Source organism: Rhinatrema bivittatum, chromosome 1, assembly GCF_901001135.1.
Source record: "Rhinatrema bivittatum chromosome 1, aRhiBiv1.1, whole genome shotgun sequence".
NCBI classification, from domain to species: domain Eukaryota; kingdom Metazoa; phylum Chordata; class Amphibia; order Gymnophiona; family Rhinatrematidae; genus Rhinatrema; species Rhinatrema bivittatum.
In genome coordinates this window covers 517,530,000-517,551,437 of record NC_042615.1, presented here as the reverse complement: position 1 = coordinate 517,551,437, position 21,438 = coordinate 517,530,000, and positions in this window count along the sequence as shown.

Sequence of the window (21,438 nt, the reverse complement as noted above, 5' to 3'; positions counted from 1 at the left end):
CACCATATGCAGTTGATGAACTATAATGCAGACATTAAGCATCAAATTCTGACATTCTTCTTGAAATAATCCAACAACCTGAGGTCCTTGCCCTTGGGGGGGGGGGGGGGGGGGGGGGGGGGAAGGGAGAAGGATTGGAAAAAAAATGCTAATTTCATTGTCAACTCCTATACCACTGACTGGTGGAGTAGTTAAGCCAGAATAAATCTAGGAGTCTTTTGAACACTGCATTTAAGATCTAATTTCCTGGCTACTCTGGGGAAGTAGGGTGACTTATCCCACATTCATATTTGCAAATCCCACTGAATTTGGTGGAGCAGGATCACTGCTGGTTCAGGTGTTTCTGGAATCCAAAGTAGTCTGAAGATCTCAGTGTGGGGATCCTTCTCTCTATGGATGTTGACTCAGATCACCTTATCCAGAAATTTAGTATGAGAGATCTTCTGGTAGAGTTGAATACTTCAGCAGGTCACGTAAAGGGTCTGAAGAGGAGGACACTAATCCATGACGATGATGGAGATTGAGGCAGGGACCTCAATCGAATCGGAGAAGAATACCTTTCGGGTATGTTCCAGTTGACGGTGTTTTATGCTTCATCCTTAGAACGCTGGCTGGATTCCTCCACAGAGAGGGTTGGCCTATCTGACTGAGAACAAAAGAAGATCCCACTCTGGGTCAGATCAAGCCCAGCATCCTATCTCCAACAGTAGCCAATCCAGTTCACAAGTACTGGCAGATCTCATAAAGTAGATCTAATTCCTGTTAGGTATAGCAATAGCTTTTGTAGTCTGTATCAGACCAAGGTCCAACAAGTGGCCAATCTAGGTTGCAAGTACCTGGCAGATCCCATTAAGTAGTCTAATTTGCAAAGATTTGCAAAGTTAAAATGGTTATTTCTAGCAGTACACAAGATTCTGAAATTTTAGCTTGCAGTAGCAATTCAGCAGTTAATATAATGAAATAGCTTGCAGTTCATGATGGTTTGTTTTATTTGTCAGTGTGTTGTTTTATATGGTATTGTTATTTGTTTTAATTTGGAATCTGCTTAGCATGACAGAATCACTATAGGCAGAATATAAATGCTTGCATAAATAAATAAATAAAATTATCTTACTCCCAGGGCCAGCAATAACTATCTTTACTCTACCTAGCTAATATGTTATGGATTATTCCACTAGGAATGTATCCAAACCTCTTTTGAATTGTGCTATGCTAGTTGCCTTGATCATGCCCTCTGGTAATAGATTCCACTGCTTGATAGTGCGCTGAGTGAAATAGTACTTTCTATGAACATAGCCAGCATGAATTTACCCAAGGGAAGTCTTGCCTTACAACACTAAATTTTTATGAAAGGGTGAATAAAAGTGAAACAGTAGATGTAGTGTATTTGGATTTTCAGAAGGCATTTGACAAAGTCCCTCATCAGAGGCTTCTAAGAAAACTAAAAAGTCACAGGATAGATGTCCTTTCATGGATTGCAAACTGAAGAAACAGACTAGGATTAAATGGTCTGTGTTCACAGTGGAAAAAATAAACAGTGGAGTGCTTCAGGGATCTGCACTTGGACAGGTGCTTTTTAATGTATTTATAAATGATCTGGAAAGGGGTACAAGTGATATGATCACATTTGCAGATGATACAAAATTATTCAGAGTAGTTAAATTACAAGCAGATTGTGATACATTACAGGAGGAACTTGTGAGACTGGAAGATTGGGCATCCAAATGGCAGATGAAATTTAATGTGGACAAGTACAAGGTGATGCATATAGGGAAAAATAACCCCTGCTGTAGTTGCATTTAGAATTGTGCAATAAATTTCATATGCATGAGAATGCCAAGTTATAGTTTTAAAATCAAATTTGAAATACTTAAAACCTTTCCATCGTTGTGTGCATCTGATATTTTTTTGCTTCTTTTCTTTCTTCTGCTTTCAATTTTTTTTCCCCCTTATAGTCGTTCCCAAAATGGCATCTCTCTTCCTCTTGTCACTTTGCCTCGCCAGTCTATCCTCTTCCCTCTAGAGCAGGGGTGGCCAATTGGCATCGCTCCAGCAGCCTGCAACTCTTCCAAACTTCAACTGCAGCTCCCAAGTAAAATCTCCTATACTACTGCTGTATACCCAGGTTTGTTCTCTCCCTCCTGCAAACACCGATCTTATTTCTCAGCAGGAGCAGGACACACTGGCTGCTGAGAAGGGGGAAGATTGCTGCCTGCATATGCTACTTGCTTTCACGCTGTCCTCCCGCGCGCACATCATGTCAAAACACTCCACATGCCTTAAGACAACCTGGACCCATGCCTGCGGAGCCACTGCAAGCAACACCAGACCGCCACGACCTCCTAACCGCTTCATCCTACTTAGTTTCATTTTCTCTGCAGTGGCACGAGCTCCTTGGGGCTACTCCCTGGCACCCTACCACATTCCCTCCCCCGCCCCCTTCAGCTGCCTCTCCTTAAGTCTGCTGTGCCTCTCTCTAGCAGGAAACAGCACACTTCCCACCACTGCCTCAAAAACCCCTTCTTCTGTTCTCACCCATGGGCCTTCTCTTTCAGGCTGTAGCAAAATAGGAAAAAAAAAAGTATGGGGGTCTTGCAGTCTGGAAGACCTCCAGAAGCATTAAATGAAAACCCACCCAATCTTCTGGGGTTCTGCCTGAATTCCCACCAGTGTAAGAAAAAACTTGTGCTTGCGAGTATGTCAGTAAAGAGTGTGTGCCAGTAAGCATACTTATTTATAAGCATGTGTGAACAAGTGTATGTCTGCAAGCAAGAGTATGTCAGTGAAAACGTGAGTGAGAGTGATCAGATGTCAGTGAGTGCATGTTGTCATTAGGGACAGTAGATCAGAAGACACCTAGCTGTATGCATAAGAATATTCCCACCGGAAAGTGGGACACTGAGCTCTGGCTGATAGCCTAACATTACTTGGCACAAAGAAATTTGAGCCACATATCTAGTTTAGGACTGCTCGAACAAAGAAATCCTTACTACGCATGCCTGTGTTCTGCACCCCATATATATTCTAGGTCCCTGTCTTAAATTCCTGGGTATAGATAGAAGCAAATTTTCAATGATATATTTGACCCCAACATTGAGATCCCAAGAGGCGTAACTGGACTGCCATTGCTGGATACACATGGATAATATTCAGGGCCATGTGCATATGTTGACGTAACTTGTAAATACTAGTTCTTTACTTACTTTTTATATGATCTTATCTCTCACTCTCACTGCTGTTCTGTGCAAGAGCATGCTGCAAGTTTTATTTGCTTACATGCACATATGCTATAATCTGATATATTGCCTGTCACATATATATATATATATTTTTTTTTTTACAGAACCCTTTTGTATTATTGTTTCATAAAGTAAACTTTTCTACTGAGCTTCTGTATCTGTTTCCCCACACAACTTACTACCAGTGACCTGCCAATTACATTCAGCCACTCTGCCCATTACAGTGTGTGCATGAGAAAGCAAGTTTATCCACCACTAGCCACCCCTCCCCCATTCAAAACACAGTCAGAGTAGATGATTTTAAATCCTTATTAGTTTTAATTATGAGGTGTTATTTGATGTAGCTGCTGTTTTGAAAAAAAAAAATATTGCTGTTTAGAAATTTAAAAAAAAAAGATTTTTTAATGACGGGATGATCTATTCATCAGCTATTTGAAATATTGTTTATTATTATTCTGAATGATTTATATTTCTTGATTTATTGTTTGGTGTTTTATGAGGAATGGACATTTTTGGTTCTTCATTGTTGCATTGCCTAATACCACGTGCGACTTGTTGCAGTTTCCAGTTCAGTTTTTGTCTGCATGTTTCTGGTCTCATTATTCAAGATTTGGTGAGGGTCTGCTTCTGTTCTGCATGTGTTACCAAGATGAGCTATTCTGTCAGCATGTCAGTGCAGTGTAGAGAGCTATAGCAGTTGGCCTTGTTCTCTTCTACCAATAGGTGTATTGGGGTTTTTATGCTCCTCTAATATTAACAGTATTGTTATTGTTTTGAGTGCTAGTAATTAGTGCTGTTTTGATATGAAAAAATTATATTTTAATTGTAATTCAGTTTATTCTTGTCTTTGAGGGCTCTGTGGCTGGACTGAGCTCTAAGAGAAGCAACTGGATGTGAAACCATGAGTCTCCTGGAGAGTTAGGGTGCCAAGAGAGGGTATGAATGGGACATGGACTGCTGCAAGCTGAGGAAGGCCTGATAGCAAGCAAGAGCTTTACATAAGGATAGGGCAGTGCTGGGGGGGGGGGGGGGGGAAGCACTCACTGAGAGCCTGACTTTAAAAAGCATTTCCTCAAGTATGTGGCCTTTGAAAATTGTTACAATAGTATGTTACATTTACATGCGCAACTCCTTTGAAAATTCCCTGAGTGAGCACATGAGCAATAGAATGTTTGTATGTGTATGGGACAGTTGAGTGTGTGTGTCTGGAAGAGGGAGAGTGGGGTGTGTGTCTGTGAGAGAGGGAAGGAGGGAGTTTGTGGGTGGGGGAGAGTATGTGTGGATGGCCACCGCCATCCAGTGCTCCTACCATGTGACAGGGGCTGGCCAATGGCACGGATACCCTGTCACATGGTAAGGGCAAAGGGCCATCGGCACCATCTATATGAGTGGCAGCAGACGGCTTGAGAACGGGAGATCGCTCCCTGGACTACCACTGGACCACCAGGTAATTTTAAAATGTTTTTTTTTTTGGGGGGGGGGGGGGGAGAAGCGGGAGGGTGGGGGAAGCTAAGGGGTCATTTTTAAAGGGTCAGGTGGGTTTTTTTTTTTTTAATTGGGCCAGCAGCACCATTTTTGAGTGGCAGCCAAAATGGCGCCGATGGACCGAGAGCGGGAGATCGGTCCCCGCGCCCCCACTGGACCACCAAGATAAGGGGTCAATTTTAAAGGGTCAGGCCTCACAAAAAAAAAAAAAAATTAACGATGTGAATTGGAACCGATTCCGATTCACATCTCCACAGATCAGATTTTTTCTCCCTCCAGCTGAACCCGCTCGTTAAGACGATCGGGCATACGATTCACATCCCTACTACCTTAAGCAAACATTTAGGGTGAGTGCGGAGTACTACCTGGTCGTGCAGAAGTTTAGTGTAAGGCAGGTAGGTAACTAGAGCCTGTAACTCACTAACTCTGCGAGCAGATGTGATTGCCAGAAGAAAGATCACTTTCCATGTGAGATAGCAAATATCACAGGATTGGAGAGGCTTGAATGGTGGTTTCATGAACCGACCCAAAACTAGGTTAAGGTCCCAAGAAGGGGCTGGAGGGCGCAATGTAGCTTTGAGGTGGAGCAAGCCCTTCAAAAACCGTGTTAGAAGGGGTTGTACTGAAATGGGAACATCCAACACCTTTATGGAAGGCGGCTACTGCACTGACATGCATCCTGATGGAAGAAGTTTTTAGACCTGACTCTGATAGGTGCCAGAGGTAGTCCAGAAACTGTGTGGTGGAACAAATGAAAGGATCAAGGGACAGTGAGGAACACCATGACTTAAAACCTGTTCCATTTGTAAAAATAAGATTTTCTCATGGAAGGCTTCCGTGAAGCAATCAGGACATGGGAAACTGGCTCCGAAAGGTTGAGTGGCTGAAGAATTAACCTTTCAACATCCAGGCAGTCAGGGACAAGGCCTGAAGATTGGGGTGGCGTAGGCACCCATCGCTCTGAGTGATCAGAAGCAGGTCCTTCCCCAGGGGAATGTGCCTGCGAATGGAGAGGACCTGAAGAATCGGAAACCACACTTGGCGTGGCCAGTGAGGGGCTATCAGGATCATGATTCCCTTGTCCTGAAGTGGCTTCACAAGAGAGTCTTTGAGAGAAGTGGAAGTGGAGGGAATGCATAGAGGAGACCGGTGTCCCATGAGAGGGCAAATGCGTCTCTTGGTAGTGAATGTTGGCTGCGAGTGAGCAAGCAAAGGTTCTCTACTATGCGGTTTTGAGGTGACGCAAAGAGGTCTATGTAAGGGTAACCCCAATGTTGGAATATTGAGTTCGCTACTGTAGGGTTGAGAGACCACTCGTGCGGCTGAAATTGCGACTGAACCTGTCCGCCAACACATTGTCAACTCCCGGCAAGTAGCTCGCCCTGAGGCACATCGAGTGGGAAGGGCCTCCGTCCACATCTGTGCAGCTTCTTGACATAGGAGCCTGTCCCTCCCTGCTTGTTGATAGACAACCAGGTGGCCATGTGGTACATCAGGATGACCTGGTGGGAGAGGCGATCCTGAAACACTCTGAGAGCATAGCCGATTGCTCGTAGCTCCAGGAAATTGATTTGGTGTTTGGCTTCCTCTGGCGACCAAGACCCTTGAGTTTGTAAATTGACAACATGAGCTCCCCAGTTGAGGTTGGAAGCATCAGTTACTTGAGGATCTGGAGTCTGGAAAGGTAGGCCTTAGAGGAGATTGGTGTGATTTTTCCACCAGGCTAGAGACTGACGAAGTGGGTTGGTGATGTGGACAATGGTTGATAGTGGTTGAATGGATTGAGTCCATTGTGACCATAGAGTCCACTACATGACTCTCATGGCCAAGCAGGCTATTGGGGTAACATGCACTGAGGATGCCATGTGTCCCAGTAAGATGAGGAAATGGCGTGCAGTTGAGCATTGTTGAGATTGTAGCTGGTGTGTGAGAGAAGAGAGTGAGAGCTCGTTCTTAAGGCAGCCTTTGCTTTGAAGGTGTCCAAGTCTGCTCCTATGAATGACAAAGTTTGAGATGGGACGAAGCAGGATTTTTTGTAATTGATGAGAAATCCTAGAGAGATCAGAGTGTGTAAGGTAAGACATAGGGACATCAGAGCAGCTTACTGAGTGGGAGCCCTGATCAATCGTCGAGATAGGGGTAGAGGTGAACACTTTGGGTTCTCAGGAAGGCTGCTACTACTACGAGACACAGTGAAACTCATGGTGCAGATAATAGGCTGAATGGGAGCACTCAGTATTGATAGTGCTTTGGGCCTACCAGGAATCTCAGAAATCTGCAATGAGACAGAGTTATCGCAATGTATATGTAAGCATCCTGGAGCTCCAGAGAGCAGAGCCAGTCTTCCCTTTGCAGAAGAGGAAGGAGGGAACCCAAGGTTACCATCTTGAATTTTTCTCGTTGGAGGTACTTGTTGAGAGCACACAGGTCCAGAATTGGACAAACACCATCTGACTTTTTGGGGATTAGAAAGTACCAGGAATAGAATCAGAGGCCCTATTGGGAGTAGGGCACTGGTTCAATTGCTCTGGATTGAAGGAGGAGGGAGACGACCTGATCCAGGAGTAATGAGTGGTCTGATGTTCTGCATATTGGCCAAGGTGGGGAATCTGGTGGGATGGAGAGAAAGTTCAGGTAATAACCATGACATTATAGCAAGAACGCAGTTGGCCGAGGTGATTGTGTGCCGTATGTTATTGAAATGGCACAATCGACCTCCTACTGGTACATGCGGCAGTGGAAGCGGGCTGTTGCTCTTTATGAAAGAGTAAAAAACCAGAAGCAGGGCCTGGCTGAGGAGCTGCCTGTGGTTTTGGGTTATGAGGTGGTCGGAAGTGGGCCTTCTGGAAAGGCTTAGTGGAGTGACCTCTAGCTGGTGGACTTCCTTTGAGGGTAGAACGACTTTTGAGTCCTTCCTGAATGCTTGCCTGGCTGGATATTCAGAAGGCATCAGAGAGAGTCGGCCAAGAGTCTCATGATAATCCTTGAGCTGCGCCACTGTTTGCTGGATCTGTTCACCAGATTGTCTGATCTGCCTTGCATTGGGGACAATCTGTCCTGGACTTCAGGACATAGGTCTGAAGACTAAGCTAAGCCCATCTTCTTGCAGAAATAGCAGCTGCAGCTATCATGGAAGCGGTGTAAAAAATGTCATAAGATGATCTTATTTCATGTTTTCCCGCTTCAAATCCTTTATGAACCAGGGTTTGTAGCTGTTCCTGGAATTGCTGAGGAAGTGACTCTGCAAAGTCCTGTATTTGTTTGAATAGGACCCTGTTGTACTGGGTCATATAAAACTGGTAAGAGATGATCTGAGAGATAAGCATTGATCCCTGGAAGACACGCCACCCAATGGCATCCAAGAATTTCTGCTCTTTGCCTGGAGGGAAGGAAGAATGAGGCTTTGAGCACCAGGCCTTCTTTTGGGCAGACTCAAAAACCACGGACTGGTGATCCAATTGGGGTTTTTGGAACCCTGGAGCTGACTGGACCAAATATGTGGTATCTGCTTTTCGGTTGACTGGTGCCACGGACCCAGGGTGTTCCCAATTCTTCTTCAGAAGAATTTGATGGATAGGGATAGAGGTGATTTATTTAGGAGCATCCAGAAATTGTAGAAGCTCCATCATCTGGTGTCTATCATCCTGTTCAGTCTGCAGTTGGAAGGGAACTAACTCAGACATTTCCTTCACAAAATTAATGAAGGACAAGTCCTCTGGAGGAGAACATTTCCTGCTTTTGGTAGGAGAGGGGTGGTGATGGTAAATCGGTGTCCTGGGACGGGTCATCGGTCCATGTATCATAGGGTTAGTCACTGTGCCCTCCAGGAACCTTTGAGGGACGGGACAAAGGTATTCCCGAAGGCATAGAGGGAGTTACCGGAAGCATCAATGAGGGTGCCGAGGGCATCGATGGACGGATCGGCAGCACAGATGGCAGTAACTGTATTGGTGACATCAATGGTTGAGGCATCAGCAGGACTCCCGCTGGAGGAAGACAGAACAGAGTTTCTCCTCCCGATGACAGAGGAAGTGGAGATGGCACCAGAACCGGTGTCCCCAGATCCATCAGAGGAAAAAGTGGCTGGTAGTGCTTCCATCCTCGAGAGCAGCGGTGCCAGTGCTACCGGAATGGGATCAATGGTCGGTTTGGGAATCGGCACCGGCTTCGGAGAAATCTGGAATCTTTGCATCACCTTGCCGATGGCCTCCTGAACCATCTGGTCCAGCTCTTCACGGAGACATGGAGTGATCAGCCCCGGTTCCGGAAAGAGAGAAGGAGGCAACGGCATAGCCAGAGGGACCACCGTTAAAGGCAGAGTCACGGCTCCCATTACCCATCTGGGTGAGTGTTGTCTCTGTGACCCGGACTCAGAAAGGGTAGATGCCTTTTCTGGACAGGATTTCTTCAGCGGCGGCTTAGAAATGGTGAGGTCGATGATTTGCCTTCGATGGTCCAAGGCTTACGGTGTCTATGCTTCTTGACGATCCCCTCAGTCTTGAGGGGGAACAGAGGTAGTCGATGGCCGGGAAGTTGTCGACGCTGGACGGACACTGGCCAGTGCCCAATACTGGTGCAACGTTGATGGCGCCAGTTCGGACAACATCGATGCTATGGATTGAGTCTGAGTTTGAGACCGAAAGAGACGTTCCATCTTCTCCATTCTGGCTTTGCGACCTTTTGGTCGCATTAAGGCACATTTGGTGCAAGTCAGGACATCATGCTCACACCCAAGGCCCATTACACAGACTTTATGGGGGTCTGTGATGGACATTATGCGAGCGCAGTCAAGGCACCGACGGAACCTTGACGCCATGGCCTTTGAAAAAAATTTAACTGCGGTGCGGTCAACGGCCAGTAGGCCACAAGGGCCAAATTCAATGGGAATAGACCGGAACTGGGTTAAAAAAAAAAGCTTACCGGACCACCGCGGAAGTAAAAAATAGAATAGGGGGACCCCCGAGGGGTATTAATTATGAAGTAATTCCGTGAGGAAAATTCCTGTCAGGAATCTCTGTAGAGCTCCTTAACCAGTGTGGCTACTGCTGCATGGAAAAAAGAAGATTGAAGGGGGACCCCTGCTGGTTGCAGGGTTGGTGCCATCCTGGGCATGCCCAGTAGGTGCCAGTCAAAGTTCTAGAAACTTTGACAAAAAAGTGTTCCATGATTGGGCTCCATCCTGTGATGTCACCCATGTGAGGACTAACATCCTGCTTGTCCTGTGAGAACAATCTTTACAAAGAGCTTTCATCTAGGTGAACAGATAATTTGCAAAAAGCTTTTATATACTCCCCTCAACCTTCAGTAATTTAAGTGCTTGCTGTAATGAATGTCATCAGCTTGTGATGCAATCAATTGTGCACAGATATCCAACAATAAATGCCATGCTTTGTTCCCAATGTCAGCAAATACAACTTCTTACAGTAGCAAACTGCTAATAGGCCATTATCCCAATCCTGGTAAATCATCTTCTGAGAGCCTTCTGTGGACCATAGCATAGTATTCACCACAAGAAACACAGTGTGGTACAATACTTTACCATGTTTATATTATGATAGGACTAGGGGGCATTACATGAAGTTAGCAAGTTGCACATTTAAGACTAATTGGAGAAAATTTTTTCACTCAACACACACAGCTCTGGAATTTGTTGCCAGAGGATGTGGTTAGTGCAGTTAGTGTAGCTGGGTTCAAAAAAGGTTTGGATAAGTTCTTGGAGGAGAAGTCCATTAATGGCTAACAAACAATAGCATGGGATCGTCTTAGTGTTTGGGTAATTGCCAGGTACTTGTGGCCTGGTTTTGGCCTCTGTTGGAACAGGATGCTGGGCTTGAAGGACCCTTGGTCTGACCCAGCATGGCAATTTCTTATGTTCATGGGAAACAGTTAGATCATAAGAACTTGCTACACTGGATCAGACCAAGGGCCCATCAAGCACAGCATCAATCCAGGCTACAAGAACCTGGCAAGTACCCAAACACTAAGTAGAGCATTGATCTGTACAGTCTGGGTAAACAAGCATCAGGGTAACTTGCTTGATGCGGTGGTTACTACCCTTAACCATTAAGCCTTATGCTCACCTTTGATGCAACTCCAACATTACTCTCTGCATCAATGATAGAGGGTGGCAGGAAATTTGAATCAGTTACCAACAAGGGCCCTGAATTCAATGAAACAGATAAGTATGGGAAAATAAGTGTGGGAGCTTGCTGGGCAGACAGGATGGGCCATATGGTCTTTTTCTGCCATCATTTCTATATGTTACCGATGCCAGTAATAGCTGTGGCTATTCCCTAAAGGGCCGTCCACGTAAAAAGATGGGGGTTATGTGCGTGACTGGGTCTTGTGCGTGCCCCATGCCTTTTAGAATGGGCCCGGCCGCACCCGTAACCCATTATGTGCAGAAGTGTCGGGCCCTGTAAAAGGGGCAGGCCGGGTCGGGACAGTGGCATGTCTCGGGGAAGCGTGTGCTGGCAGCTGGCCAGCGCTTGGAGGTTTCTTCTGCTCTGGAGGAGCAGTAAGTAATGAAACAATTCAATGGAAGCACTAAGAAGAAAGAATCAGTAAGTACAGCTTGGAGAAATTTTTAAAACTTAAAAGTATTGGGGAGAAGTAAACTATTGAGGTATATTTAGTGTGTTCCTGTGTTTTGTTTTAAATAGGTAGTCAGTCAGGCAACAAACAGAACTTTGTGGTGGCGCTTTATGTCCAGGAGGGCATAGAGTCCAACAGGATAAAGATCCTAAATCCCTTGTGTTGGGGAAGAGAAAGTGATAGGAGTATACCAATATCCACCTGGCCAAAATGGTGAGATGGACAGTGAAATGCTAAGAGAAATTAGGGAAGCTAACCAAACTGGTAGTGCAGTAATAATGGGAGATTTCAATTACCCCAATATTGACTGGGTAAGTAAAACAACAGGGCATGCTAGACAAAGTTCCTGGATGGAATAAAAGACAGTTTTATGGATCAATTTTAGATCTAATTCTCAGTGGAGTGCAGGATTCGGTGGGAGAGGTAACAGTGGTGGGGCTGCTTGGCAATATTTATTTATTTATTTATAGTTTTTTGGAAGGGTGGGAGGGGGCAGTATGCAAATCCACTGCTCTAGCGCTAGACTTTCAAAAGGGAAACTGATAAAATGAGAAAAATAGTTGAAAACAATTGAAAGGTTTAGCTATAGAGGTAAAAAGTGTGCAACAGGCATGGACATTGTTAAAAAATACCATACTAGAAGCACAGACCAGATGTATTCCATGCATTAAGGTAGAAGGAAGGTGATTACCAGCATGGTTAAAAGGTGATGTGAAAGAGGCTATTTTAGCCATAAGATCTTCATTCAAAAATTGGAAGAAGGATTCATAAGAAAATAAGATTAAGCAGAAGCATTGGCAAGTTAAATGCAAGACATTGATAAGACAGGCTAAGAGAAAATTTGAAAAGAAGTTGGCCACAGAGGCAAAACTCACAATAAAATTTTTAAATATGTCTGAAGCAGAAAGCCTGCAAGAGAGTCAGCTGGACTGTTGGATGATCAAGGGGATAAAGGGGCACTTAGAGAAGATAAGGCCATCATGGAAAGATTAAACAAATTTCTTTGCTTCAGTGTTTACTGAAGAGGATATTGGAGAGAGGTTTTCATGAGTGATAATTCAGATAAACTGAACCAAGTCCCAGTAAACTTGGAAGATGTGGTAGGCCTGATTGTCAAAGACCCGCATGAAAGGAGTCTAAGAAAACTAAAAAGGCATGGGATAGGAGGCGATTTCCTTTTCTGGATTGCAAGTTGGTTAAAATACAGGCAACAGAGTAGGATTAAATGGTCAGTTTTCACAGTGGAAAAATATAAACAGTGAAGTGCCTCAGGGATCTGTACTTGGACCGGTGCTTAAATATATTTATAAATGATCTGGAAAGGGATATGACGAGAGATGATCAAATTTGTGGATGACACAAAATTAAGCAGAGTAGTTAAATCTCAAGGGGATTGTGATGAATTGCAGGACCACCTTGCAAGACTGGAAGATTGGGCTTCCAAATGCCAGATGAAATTTAACATGGACAAGTGCAAAGTGATGCATAGGGAAAAATAACTTGCTGTAGTTACACAGTTAGGTTCTATCTTAGGAGTTACAACGCAGGAAAGATCTAGGCATCATAGTGGATATTACATTGAAATTGCCAATGTATTACACACAGTATGGTGTGTAAAGCAAAATTGCTTACCTTGTAATAGGTGTTATCCCAGGACAGCAGGATGTAGTCCTCACATATGGGTGACGTCAGTAACAGAGCCCTAGTGCGGGAAAACGTCTGTCAAAGTTTCTAGAAACTTTTGATTGGCAGCCTGAGGCTACTGGGCACGCCCAGCATGCCATGATATTCTCTGCCACAGGGGTCTCACTTTAGTCTTGTATGTAGCAATAAGCATTAGCAAAAATAAGAGTAGAAAATAGGAAGGCCCAACTCCGCGGGGTGGCGGGTGGGTTCCGTGAGGACTACATCCTGCTGTCCTGGCATAACACCTATTACAAGGTAAGCAATTTTGCTTTATCCCAGGACAAGCAGGATGCTAGTCCTCACATATGGGTGATTAGCAAGCTAGAGGCTGAGTCATTGTGTAGTGGAATGTTGTTGTTGAATGATTCATCCGAAGATCACAGCAGTTTGGTTGCAGAAGGAGTTGGGTTTAAACTGGAAATAAGTTCTGTAAGACAGATTGTCCATAGGCTGAATCTTGTCTTCCTTGTTTGTCTAAGCAGTAATGAGCTGCAAAGGTGTGAAGAGAAGACCATGTTGCTGCTTTACATATGTCAAGAATTGGCACTGAACGATAGTGTGCTACTGAGGTTGACATTGCTCTTACTGAATGTGCCTTTACTCGCCCTTGGAGGGGAAGGCCTGCTTTTTCATAGCAAAACTGTATGCAATCTGCTAGCCAATTGGATAGAGTATGTTTACCCACTGCTTTACCTGGTTTGTTTGGATCATAAGATACAAAGAGCTGATTGGATTTTCTGTGAACTGCAGTTCGGTTTAAATAAAGAGATAGAGTACGTTTACAGTCCAAAGTATGCAAGGCTGCTTCTCCTTGGTGAGAGTGAGGTCTTGGAAAAAATGTGGGTAAAACTATGGATTGGTTCAAGTGGAATTCCGTGACCACTTTGGGAAGGAATTTTGGGTGTGTACGGAGGACCACTTTGTCAAGGAAAAACCTTGTGTAGGGCGCGTACGTGACCAGCGCTTGTAATTCACTAACTCTTCTAGCTGATGTAATGGCTATGAGGAAGATAGTCTTCCATGTAAGAAATTTTGTGTCACAGGAGGCTATGGGTTCGAAAGGAGAACGCATAAGTCTTGTTAATACCAGATTCAAGTCCCATTCCACGACTGGAGGTCGAATTGGTGGTTTGAGTTGAGTTAAACCTCTCATAAATCGGCTGACGAGAGGTTGTGTGGAAATTGGTGCATCTCCTACCTTATTATGGTAAGCTGAGATTGCACTTAAATGAACTCTTATGGATGAAGTTTGAAGACCAGAGTCTGAAAGATGGTATAAGTAGTCTAGTAGTGAAGTAATGGTGCAAGTGAAAGGATCAATGTTTTGCTTGCACCAGTAGGTGAATCTTTTCCATTTGGAAGCGTAATTCTCTCTTGTGGAAGGTTTACGTGAAGCTATGAGTACTTGCGAAATATGAGTTGAAAGATTGAGTGGTTGCAATATCAAACTTTCAACATCCATGCTGTCAGGGATAGGGACTGAAGGTTGGGATGTCTTAACCGGCCCTGATCCTGAGTTATGAGAGTGGGAGCTATGCCCAGCCGAATTGGATCCCTGACAGAGATCCAACAGTGTGGGGAACCATACTTTGAGGCCAATACAGGGCTATGAGTATCATGGACCCCTTGTCCTGTTGTAGTTTCACAAGAGTTTTGGTTGTGAGCGGTATTGGAGGATACGCGTATAGTAGGCCTGAGTTCCAAGGCAGAGCAAAGGCGTCCTTGGCTGGTTGGTTCTTCTGTATGTGGAGAGAACAGAACTTGTCCACTTTGTGATTGAGATGACACGCAAAAAGGTCTATCGTTGGTTGCCCCCCAACGTTGAAATATCCTGGTCGCTACTGCAGGATCCAGGGACCATTTGTGTGGTTGGAATTGACGACTGAGTCGATCCGCCACTACGTTGTGTATGCCTGCCAGATAAGTGGCTCGTAGGAACATTGAGTGATTCAGAGCCCAGCCCCAAATTTGTGCAGCTTCCTGACACAGGAGATACGAGCCCATACCTCCCTGTTTGTTGATGTACCACATGGCTACTGTATTGTCTGTTTGAATCAGAATAGTCTTGTGAGAAAGACAGTCCTTGAACGCATGCAGTGCACAACATATAGCTCGAAGTTCCAGAAAATTGATTTGATATGTTGCTTCGAGTTTTGTCCACGTTCCTTGAGTTTGGAGATTGTCTATGTGAGCTCCCCAACCCAAGGTGGATGCATCTGTAGTTAAAAGTAATTTGTGGAACTGGTTGTTGGAAGGGTAAGCCCTTGGGCAAGTTGTCCGTGTTGATCCACCAATGGAGCGAAGAGCGCAGTTGGTGGGTTACCTGAATTGGAGAATGTAGTGGTTGAATGGCTTGGATCCATTGTGACCGTAATGTCCATTGGGTTACTCTCATGGCTAGTCTTGCCATAGGAGTGACATGAACTGTTGAGGCCATGTGTCCTAGTAGAATTAGAATACGATGAGCTGTTGTGTGTGTGCTTGAGAGAATCTAGCGTGCTAGGAAGGCTAATGTTTCTGCTCGATTCTCGGGTAGAAACACCTTTGCAAGGATGGTGTTCAACTCTGCTCCTATGAAGTGGAGCAAGTGAGACGGTGTGAGGTGGGACTTTTGATAATTTATGAGAAATCCCATGGCGTGAAGTAGAGCAATGGTTTGATTGAGAGAATTGATTGCTCCTTGTTGAGACTGACTTCTGATGAGCCAATCGTCTAGATATGGGAAGACATGAACACCTTGTTTGTGCAAGTGTGCTATTACTGCCAGACATTTTGTGAATACTCTGGGAGCAGAGGCGAGTCCGAAGGGCAGGACTCTGTATTGGAAATGTTGATGACCTACCATGAAACGCAGATATTTGCGATGAGGAGGAAATATTGGAATGTGAGCATATGCATCTTGAAGATCCAGAGAACAAAGCCAATCTTCCTTTTGAAGGAGTGGAAGCATGGTACCTAGGGAGACCATCCTGAACTTTTCCTTCTTTAGAAATTTGTTTAGATTTCTGAGGTCTAGGATGGGCCGTAGGCCTCCTGATTTCTTTGGAATGAGGAAATATCGGGAGTAGAATCCTCTGCCCAGCTGAGACTGGGGTACTGGCTCTATGGCCCTGGATTTCAGAAGGGTGGATAATTCTATTTGAAGTTGAGGAATGTGATTTCTGCTGGGAGGAATCAGAGGTGCTTGAAGCTCTGTAGGTATTGTTAGAAAGTTGAGCTTGTAGCCGTGGAGTATGATGGAAAGAACCCATAGATCTGTTATGGTTTTCCATGTGCTGTAGAAATGGGATAAGCTGCCTCCCACCGGTAAGTGGGGGTGAGGATTCAGAGATTGGCTGGGTTCTCTGGAGATGTTTTCAAAAACCAGCTGTGGGACCTGTTTGAGCAGGAGGTGCAGGTCTGGTTGTTCTTTGTTGGCGAGGTTGTGGCCTGTTCTGGGATCTTGGTTGGCGAGGCCTTGTTGCCGGTGGATAGTATCTTTTAGGACGGCAATAGGGCCTGCGAATATCCCTTCGCTGGGTACGAGGTACAGCGTGGGTAGTGGTATCATGAGGCATGGAAGATAACTGCCTTAAGGTCTCCGTATGCTCTTTAAGTTGGGAGACCGCTTCTTGAACTTTAGTGCCAAATAAGTTATCCCCTGCACAGGGTAGGTCTACTAACTTTTCTTGGACCTCTGTTCTGAGGTCTGATGCTTTTAACCAGGCCCATCTGCGAGCACTTATGCCAGAAGCTGCCACTCTTGAGGCTGTCTCAAATGAGTCATAGGCGGCCCTTACTTCATGTTTGCCGGCTTCAAAAGCTTTTTGGATGAGATGTTGCGCTGGCTCTCTGAATTCTTGGGGCAAGGATGGTAGAAACTCCTCCATCTGCTTCCAGAGGTTCCTTTGGTGCTGTGTGATGTACAATTGGTAGGCTGCAATCTTAGGATTGAGGATTGCACCTTGAAAAACTTTTCTTCCAAATGTGTCCAAGAACCTATTATCCTTCCCTGGAGGATTAGAGGAGTGCACTCTTGATCTTTTTGCTTTTTTCGGTGCTGATTCTACCACCACAGAAGAATGCGGTAGTTGGGATTTCTGGAACCCCGGTGCAGGTTGGACTAAATAGGTGGAGTCCATTCTTTTATTGATGGGAAGAACAGAGCAAGGATGTTCCCACATTCTTTGTTGAAGTTGAAGGAGAATATCATGGATAGGTATTGCCATGACTTGCTTGCGGGGGATCTACGAATTGTAGCACCTCAAGAGTTTGGTGACGGAGATCCTGCTCAGATTCTAATTTAAATGGAATAGAGTCGGCCATCTCTTGGATAAAAAAGAGGAGAAAGGGCTTCTGGTGGAGACTGCTTTTTTTTTTTTATTATTTATTTTTATTTTTTTCTTGGTTGAGGAGGAGACGGGTCAGACATGAAGGTTTCTGAGGTGTCAGATTGTGTGTCGCTCCAGGAATCATATTCTGGAGTATGAGGACCTGATTTTTTAGCTGGATGTGGAGGAGGTACACCAGAAGGTCCTGGAATGGGTTCTTGTGGAGAAGCCTCCTCTTCCACCGGGTTTGAAGGTAGAGAATCCAGAAGATCCTGATATTTTTTCTGAAGTATCAAATATAATCTTGCTTCAGATGATGGATCCTCTATAGAGGAAAGCAGCATCGTAGATTTGGTCTTTGTCATCGCTGACATCAGTGTCTTGTCTCTCGATGACTGCCCGGTACCCATGGTGGGTGTATACGGCGATGCCCGATAAAAACGAGCAGGAAGCATCGATGGTATACTGGATGAAAAAACAGGCATCGATGAGGGTATCGAGGTGAATGCCGTCATTCGCACTGGAGGAAGGAAGGAGTCCGGAAACCGGACGGAGCCTTGCGGTGCTGTGTTTGTTGTCGACATGGCAATGAGTGGAATAGATCCGGTGGCCGATGTCGAGTAAGCCTCCGTTGTCGAGGCAATGGCTGGCATCGGGCTCGTGCCCGGCATTGGGTCGATACCCGGCGTCGGGAAATGTCCCGGAATCGCTCAATGGAAGAGACTTCGGTACTGATTGTACTGGCATCGGTGAAGTCGATGTTAAGCATCGGTGCCGGTAGTTGTTCCTTAATCGCTTGTAAAACTGCCTCTTATGTAGGCTGCGATGTCCTGTGGCATCGATGAAGGAGGTGCCGGTGGAAGTGTCGATGCCTCCGTATGCTGTGGAAGTGACATCGGAGTAGGCCCTTCAGGCACCGAGGGTATAGTAAGTTTAGGCCGTTTTGGTAACGGTTTCTCCTCGGTCAAGTGCCAACGGTGAGGTCAGGGCATGTCTGTGGCGATGTTTGTGTTTAGGCCGGACGTCTACTGCCGAGCGTATCGACGATGTCGACGGGGTAGGGGAGGATTTATCTCCGGAACCGTCTGTTCGGCGCTTTTTTTTAACAGTACCTTTTTCGATACTCTGGATGGCGAAGATTTCAAAGAAGTTGCTGGAGAAGGAGTCAGTTGTAAGCTGAATAGCTGCTGGATCTTCTCCTGGCGGAGCTTACGGCCTTTTGGCGTCATCTCTTGACATTTCTCACACGATGAAATGTCATGTTTTTCTCTGAGACATCGAACGCACTCTTCGTGCGGATCGCTAACCGACATTGTGCGGTTACAATTTGGGCATTTTTTGAACCTTGAGGACATCTTGACATCGACGGCCGTCGATGACAGGAATTGAATTTTCGTTTTTTTTTTAAAAACCGAAATAATTCACCAGCCGGTGATATAGGAAAAATTTGAGACCCCTAATGGAGAGAAGTATATATTAGAATTGTAACACTGAGGTAACTCAGAGGGCTCCGATATCCGTGCTGCTGTCCAGCTGCGCGGAAAAACGAAGACTGAAGTGAGACCCCTGTGGCAGAGAATATCATGGCATGCTGGGCATGCCCAGTAGCCTCAGGCTGCCAGTCAAAAGTTTCTAGAAACTTTGACAGAAGTTTTCCCGCACTAGGGCTCAGTTACTGACGTCACCCATATGTGAGGACTAGCATCCTGCTTGTCCTGGGATAATATATTATACAGTGTGGTGTGGCAATCAAAAAAAGCAAATAGAATGTTAGAACATAAGAAATTGCCATGCTGGGTCAGACCAAGGGTCCATCAAGCACAGCATCCTGTTTCCAACAGAGGCCAAACCAGGCCACAAAAACCTGGCAATTACCCAAACACTAAGAAGATCCCATGCTAGTGATGCAATTAATAGCAGTTGCTATTCCCTAAGTAAACTTGATTAATAGCCATTAATGGACTTCTCCTCCAAGAACTTATCCAAACCTTTTTTGAACCCAGCTACACTAACTGCACTAACCACATCCTCTGGCAACAAATTCCAGAGCTTTGGAGAAAATTATTTCACTCAACACAATTAGTCTTAAATGTGCTACTTGCTAACATCATGGAGTGCCCCCTAGTCCTTCTATTATCCAAAAGTGTAAATAACCAATTCACATCTACTCGTTCAAGACATCTCATGATTTTAAAGACCTCTATCATATCCCCCCCCCCTCAGATGTTTCTCCTCCAAGCTGAACAGCCCTAACTTCTTTTAGGAGCACTCAGCAATTAACACCTGCTTACTTTTTTTTTTTTGCATTGGGAATGAATAGCTAATAACCTCATTCACATGCATTTTCATGTGATGAACGCCATTTCACTCCACATTGGACATGCATTGTGGAGGTGCTAATCCCCTTATTGCATAAGGGAATTAGGTAAAGCCTATACATCCCACGTCCAACTGTGGGTTAAACAGTGCCCTCAACTTAGTGCACTGTATTACATCAGCCCCTCAGAGTGCCCCCTAGTCCTATTATCCAAAAGAAATAACTGATTAACATTTACCCATTCCAGACCTCTATCATATCCACCCTCAGCAGTCTTCTCCAAGCTGAACAGCCCTAACCTCTTTAGCCTTTCCTCAAAAGGGAAATGTTCCATCTTCTTTATCAGTTTGGTTGCCCTTCTCCGTACCTTCTCCATCACAACTATTATCTTTTTTGAGAGGTGGCGACCATAGTCAAGGTGTGGTCTTACCATGGAGCAATACGGAGGAATTATGACATTTTCCGTTTTATTAATCATTCCCTTCCTAAAAATTCCTAACATTGTTTGCTTTATTGACTGCTGCTGCACACTGAGCTGACGATTTCAAAGTATTAACCACTATGATGCCTAGATCTTTTTCCTGGGTGGTAGTTCCTAATATGGAACCCAACATTGTTTAAGTACAGCAAGGGTTATTTTTCCCTATATGCAACACCTTGCACTTGTCCACATTAAATTTCATCTGCCATTTGGATGTCCAATCTTCCAGTTTCACAAGGTCCTCCTGTAATGTATCACAATCCACTTGTGATTTAGCTACTCTGAATAATTTTGTATCATCCGAAAGTTTGATAACCTCACTTGTATTCCTTTCCAGATCATTTATAAATATATTGAAAAGCACCAGTCCAAGTACAGATCCCTGAGGCACTCCACTGATTACCCTTTTCCACTGAGAAAAGGAACTATTTAATCCTTCTGTTTCCTGTCTTAACTAGTTTGTAATCCATGAAAGCATATCACCCCCTATCCCATGACTTTTTAGTTCTTAGAAGCCTCTCATGAGGGACTTTGTCAAACGCCTTCTGAAAATCCAAATACACTACAGCCACATGTTTAACAACCCCCTTCAAAATAATGAAGCAGATTGGTTAGGCTTTCCCTTGGGTAAATCCATGTTGACTGTTCCATTAAACCATATCTTTCTATATGCTCTATGATTTTGATCTTTAGAATAGTTTCCACGATTTTTGCCAGCACTGGCAAAAATCATCCCTGGAGCCCTTTTTAAATATTGGGGTTACATTGGCCACCCTCCACTTCAGGTACAATGGATGATTTTAATGATGGGTCAGGTGATTTGCTACTCTTTAGTTTGTCAATCCAGCCTACCACTTGCAGGTTCACAGTAATTTGATGCAGTTCAGTAATTAAGAAGGGAATGTAAAATAAAATGGAGGATGTCAAAATGCCTCTATCGCTCCATGGTGAGACTGCACCTTGAATACCGTGTGCAGTTCTGGTCAACATATCTCAAAAAGGATATAGCTTCACTGGCGAAAGTGCAGAGAAGGATGATGAAAGGGGAATTGAACAGCTGCCCTATGAGGAAAGGATAAAGTTAGGGCTGTTCAGGTTGGAGAAGACACGACTGAGGAGGGATATGATAGAAGTCCACAAATTCATGAAAGGACTTGAAGTTAATGTAAATTGGTTATTTACTCTCAGATAATAGAACCATGGGGCACACCCTGTAGTTAGCAAGTAGCTCATTTACAACAGATCAAAGAAAATTCTTTCATTCAATGCATAATTAAGCTCTGGAATTGCCAGAGGATGTGGTTACAGCAGTTAGTGTAACTGGGT